This window comes from Vombatus ursinus, unplaced genomic scaffold, assembly GCF_900497805.2.
Source record: "Vombatus ursinus unplaced genomic scaffold, bare-nosed wombat genome assembly UNPS02009205.1, whole genome shotgun sequence".
Taxonomy (NCBI): domain Eukaryota; kingdom Metazoa; phylum Chordata; class Mammalia; order Diprotodontia; family Vombatidae; genus Vombatus; species Vombatus ursinus.
The window spans coordinates 55,632,835-55,638,834 of record NW_020948983.1 but is presented as its reverse complement, the minus strand read 5'-3'; positions in this window follow the sequence as shown (position 1 = coordinate 55,638,834).

The following is a 6,000-nucleotide window of genomic DNA, read 5'->3' as shown; positions in this document are numbered from 1 at the left end:
TGCAATTCTAAATCGAACATGGGGCACCCCTTTACAACTACCTCTCTAATTTCATAACTACCATTTGTTTCTCTGAAGCTGCCCAGGATGGCAGAACAAAAGGAAGGGAACCCAACATGTAAGCCCTCTGCTCCTCTTGGTTTTCTCCAGGACTGGCTTGAAATTGTTTCCAGCATCATAAAGGGTTGAGGTAAGGGGTCAGCCACCATAAAATGTATATTCTGAATGATTAAACACCACATACCAAAATACATCAATACTTCGAATAACCCATGATTTAATGGTCTTGTTTGGTCTCTCCACTAATACAGATCACAACCCCTTCACTTTTTAATAGGCAGACCTGTGTGGCTAAAAAGATTTTCACCTGATGGTTAACATTTCTGGTGATGAGCCTCTCCAAACTTGGTCTTTGGATGACAAAAAAAAATTAATTTCTGTGTTCATAGTTAAAACCTTTCTAATTTGTTGGGACCTATCAGAGTTTCTTGTCCAGTGCTATTAACCTTCAAAAATTCAGGATTACCTCTCCACCACAATAAGGTATTGATAACGCATCATAGGAGGACTTATCTCTCTTCCAAAACCTGCTCTCTTTTCTGACTATCATTTCCATCACTAATACCAACCTTTACCCCATATCCCATATCTGAAATTTTGATTCTCTCACTGACTTTTTGCCTCTTTTCACTACCCATATCTAATCAAGTTGTCAAGTTTATTCTACTTCCAGAATGTTTCTCAAATTTATGCCTTCTCGATTACCTCTGTCACCACCTTGAACAAGCCCCCATTAACACCCTTCTGGATGATTGCATTAATCTCTACTCCTTTCCCACCATTCTTCATCTTCTGCCAGATTTATCTTCCTAATATTCTCCCAGTTCTCCTACCTATTTGATCATCTTTCTCTGTCTCCTTTATTAAGTTGTTGTCATCTTTCTACATCCCTCCTCCCAAGTCCCTGTCTTTGGCCCCTGTCTCATCTTTCTCATACTCTTTCCCCTAATGACCTTATCCACTTATACGGCTTCAGTGGTTACCAGTCCGCAACCAGTTCCCACCTCAATATTATATACCCTAGTCTTTCCCATTGGTCTCTCATCACAAATGGATCTCTCCACCCCGTTACCTCATTAATACCTTAAACTTAACACATCCAAAACTGTACTTCTCTTTCCCTCCAAATCTATCCCTCTTAAAGTCTTTTTTTTTCCTGTTTATAGCAAGATCTTTCTTCAAATCGTATAGGCTCAAGGCTTCAGAGTCACCTTTGACTTCAACTCTCCCTCACTTTCCATACCCAGTTAGTTACAAAGTCCTTTCAAATCTATTCACAAAATATTTTACTCAATCATACCCTCTTTTTTATTTTTACCATTATTACCCCTGTTTAGGCCTTAACTATTCTTTGCCTAGATTACTGAATAACTTAACTATGCTTTCTGCTTCCATTCTCTCATCTTTCCTATCTGTCTTTGCCAAAGTAGTCTTCCTGTTTCAAAGGTTTGGTTAGATTTGAGCTCTCTCGTGTTCAAAACATTTCAATGACTCCCTTTAAGCAACCTATTATAGCTCATTACCACAGCCAGAGATCAGGGCAGTTGAACTATTAAAACAGAAAGATCATATTCTTGATAGTAGCCCTTGCAAGGGCAACAAACAACTTTCTTCCTTTCTGAGGCTGTCTCTAGGGAGTCTTTAAAGTACAAAAATTCCAACAACAGGTCAATAGTTACTTAAATTGTGGTACATTAATGTAAAGGAATACTATTAAATGATTAAGATGGAGAAGTATGTACAATACAGAAAAAATTGGAAAGATTATAATGAAATAATACAAAGCCCAAAAAACCAAAACCATAAAAATGGAGTACATAATCATAGGAATGAACATGAATGGACAAAGAATTTTGATAGTGACTTAGAAGGAGGAACTGAAAGTTTTATGATATTCAATGCATTGAAATTATTTTTAATAATTAATTAATTTATTTTTAGTTTTCAACATTCACTTCCATAAGATTTTGAGTTTTAAATTTTCTCCCCTTCCCTCCAGCTCAAGATGACAAGCAATCTGATATAGACTGTACTTAATACATTCATATTAAGCATATTTTCCCATTAGTCATTATGTAAAGGACAATTAGAACTAATTGGAGGAACCATGAGAATGAAGCAATAAAACAAAACAACATAGGCAAAAGGAGAGCAAATAGTATGCTTCCATCTGCATTCAGACTCCATAGTTCTTTCTCTGCATGTGGATAGCATTTTCCATCATGTGGCTTTTGGAGTTGTCTTAGATACTTGCATTGCTGAGAAGAGCCAAGTCTATCAAAGTCAGTCATTGCACCATGTAGCTGTCATGGTGTATAATGTTCTCCTGGTTCTGCTCATGTCACTCAGCATCAGTTCATATAAGGCTTCAATGCACTGAAATTATTTAACTTAAATATGGTTACTACTCAATTATAGTTGTCTAATATTTAATGTTATTTCTAATAAATTATTTTTTTAAAGTAGAGAGATCCCAAGGCCTCTGGACTGGTATTCCCTAAATTGGTCCTTACACTGTGCCATGAAGCTGATGTTATTGGAAGGACAGAGAACAACAGAATTAACTGACACTTCGTTACAGCTCTGGTGAATCTGATTATCTGGGTGGCTTTCCCTGTGCGTTTGTGTTTATGTTTTCCAAGTGCTGGTCTCTATATTTATCCCCATTACATTTTACTTTATTAGACTAGGCCCATTGCTCTAACACATCAGAATCTTTTTAGATTAACTCTATCACTTAATATGTTAGCGATACCTCCCAGCTTCCTGTCATCTTCAAATACAATAATCACCCCATCTGTGTCTTCACCAATGCCATTGATAAAAAAAAACTGAATACAGATCTAAGTATACATCCTTGGGAACCTATATTAGAGACCTCTCTGTCTACCCATTAATAACTAGTCTTTGGGTCCAGTCAGTCAACCAATCCTAAATCTACCTAAGTGTACTATCATCTAATCCATATCTTTCTGTCTTGTCCACAATCCACTGATTTGTTTCACTGGTCTGTGCATCTATTTTACAAGGGGGAGCCTCTACTTGGGAATAAAGTATAATGAAGATGGTTGGTTAGTTGATAGATACCCCAAAAAATTCATTAATAAAACATTTTAAAATGGAAAACAAAAAAAATACATATGGGAACATAAGCAAATAGAATACTTTTGTTACTACCCTGTCAAATTATATGTGATACACACATACACACACATATATACACATACACGCATATAAATATGAAGCTTATATAAGAAATTTTAAACTGTTATATATACTTTGTTTTTTATATGCTTCTTAAAAATCAAACTGTACGTGACAATTTGCAGTTCCTTATACAAGTCACTTTTTGGTTCTTTTTATCTATTGAAATGTTTGCGTTTGTTGATGATTGTTAAGTTCACATTTTAAAAAGAACATTTTTTTAAAATAAAGTTGTCTGAGACACCCACAAATGTGCCCACATGAGCATACACACACACACACACACACACACACACACGCAGAAGATAGCATGAGAAATGTCGTCCAGTGCTTTGCAGGGATCCAGAAATACTTTGTCTACAGTATTCCCCTTATCTAGTAACCCTGTCAAAAAAGGAAATGAGATTAGCTTGTCATGAGTTATTCTTGATGTAGCCATGCAAGTTCTTAGTGATCACCACTTCCTTTTTTAAATACTTATAAGCAAACCTTTTAATAACATGTTTTAGAATTTTGTCAGGAAATCAGATCAAGATTACCAGCCTGCAGTTTGAATTAAATTAAATGTATACTATGTGTGATGCACTGTGCTAGGCGTTAGGGATACACAGATAAAGCATGAAGAATTTCTTTCCTTTACAATGCTTACATTCTTCTGGAGAGAAACACTATTTGATACAAGATAGGCTCTGAAAGGGGCAAGGCATGCGTGGATCATACAAAGTTCCCTAGGAACATTTGAGTTGGGAGAAAGGAGAAGGTAAGTAGGAGGGGGGAGAGAGCAACAGTTACGGGAATAAGGAAAGACTTCATGGTGGTGCTTGAGCTGTGACTTGAAGGAAAATAAGGATTCTAAAAGGTAGAGAAGAGGAGAAAGTGCAATGTAAGCATGAGAGAAGGTTTCCATGTTGAAGGCCATTCTGTTTGTCAAACAGAAATAAAATAAAGAAGCTGTGCCTTCTCTCAATCATCTTCCCCCCCCCTCCTCTAATCTATTCCAGATAGTGGGCTTATAACCTCTTTGGTTTTTCTTTGGTTCCTAATATAGCTTGAAAACAAAACAAACCCAGCTTTCTGTTGTCCTTGGTATTCATTGACAGCCTTAGCTAATTCTGAGTTTTAGCCTTGCTGGCACTATTCTCATGTCTATGTATTCATCCATTGTTACTTGCTTTTTTACATTCTGATTTGAAGCCTATCAGTTTATATAGATATTTATCCCTCCCACCCTCTCCCTACAACCTCCCCCCTCCACATTAGATTGCAAACTCCTTGAAGCTAAGAATTGTCCCCTTTTTCTTTTGTCCCCAGGGGTCTAGCCCAGTGCCTTGTATATAGTAGGCATTTAATAAACGTTTGAGGTTGAAGTTAATTTCAATACCAACCATTACATAACTGATTTGGTGTGAACTGCTCAATTTCCCTGCCCCTCATCTCTCCTGATGTTTTCTGCTGTTTCCGAGAGAAGGCAGACATCTGTTTAAAACCAAACAATAAATATTTTGTTCTCATTGCAGGTGTTCCCCTACAGGGTTCCTTCCTGCTTGATAATTTAGAGGGTATCCCTGTGGTCTACCCTAGCAGAATTCATGTCTGGGCCAAAATCAATAAAAAGAAAAGACTTAATGGTGTCTGATTTGCCCAGCTTCATGTTTCCCAAATGTCCTAGTTATAACAACAAAGCTGGGTACATAAGAAAAGCTGACTCATATTTCCTGCAAGTCAGCACAGATATCCATCCAAACTGTTAGAACCTTTGGACATTTCCAGAAAGAAGGCCAAAGTGTTAAAACAATTTATGAGCATTTGTTTTATTTTCTGAGAACAACATATGAACATCTGTTATAAGATTTCAGACAAAGCCAAAAATTAAAGATGAAACCCACCTCTATAATGATATTTTTCATCTTGATAAAATGTCAGCAATCTTTACTTGGTTAAAAATTAAAATATATTACCTTTAGAAATAGACATATCATAGGCCTTACTGTAAATTACATTTTATAATATATTATGTATAAAAATAATTTTCCTTTTTAAGATAATTAAAAGTTTGAAATATTCAATCTACAAAGAGATGTCAATGAAGGCAATATTACTAATTTGGAAACCAGAATGTCCTAAAGTAACAATCTTTGTGTTTTTGAGTATATGAACTAGAACTGTACCACAATGTGGCAATTGAGATGGTCTAAGACAGAGAAAGAAGGATCTCAGATATAATGCACCCCTATTTTCACTGCAATCGATGCTGTCATTTACATCTGAAGTTTGGTTTAGTTAGTTGCAGGTTTAGAATGATGTCTTTAATATTTCTTGTCTCGGAAGGTTGTTCAACAGATCTGCCTTTTTTAAAAAAATTAATCGACAGTATTTATTAATGCTTACTATATGCCAGGCATTGTACCAGGTGCTAGAGATGTAAGTACAGAGAATGAAACAATCTCTACTCACAAAGAGGTTACATTTTTTAATTTAATTTTTTTAATGAACAAACAATGATTTTTCCCCCTTCCACTTCCCTTGCTATTGGAAAACAAAACAAACAATAAAAAAAAGGTGAAGAAAACCCTTGTAACAAATATGAATAATTAAGCAAAAAATCCATTATTTCATTGAGCTAGAACAAAAGAACAAAATTTATCTGGAAGAATAAAAGATCAAGAATATTAAGGAAACATAAAAAATGTGAGGAAAGGTGGTCTAACTATACCAGATTTAAAAATGTATTATAAA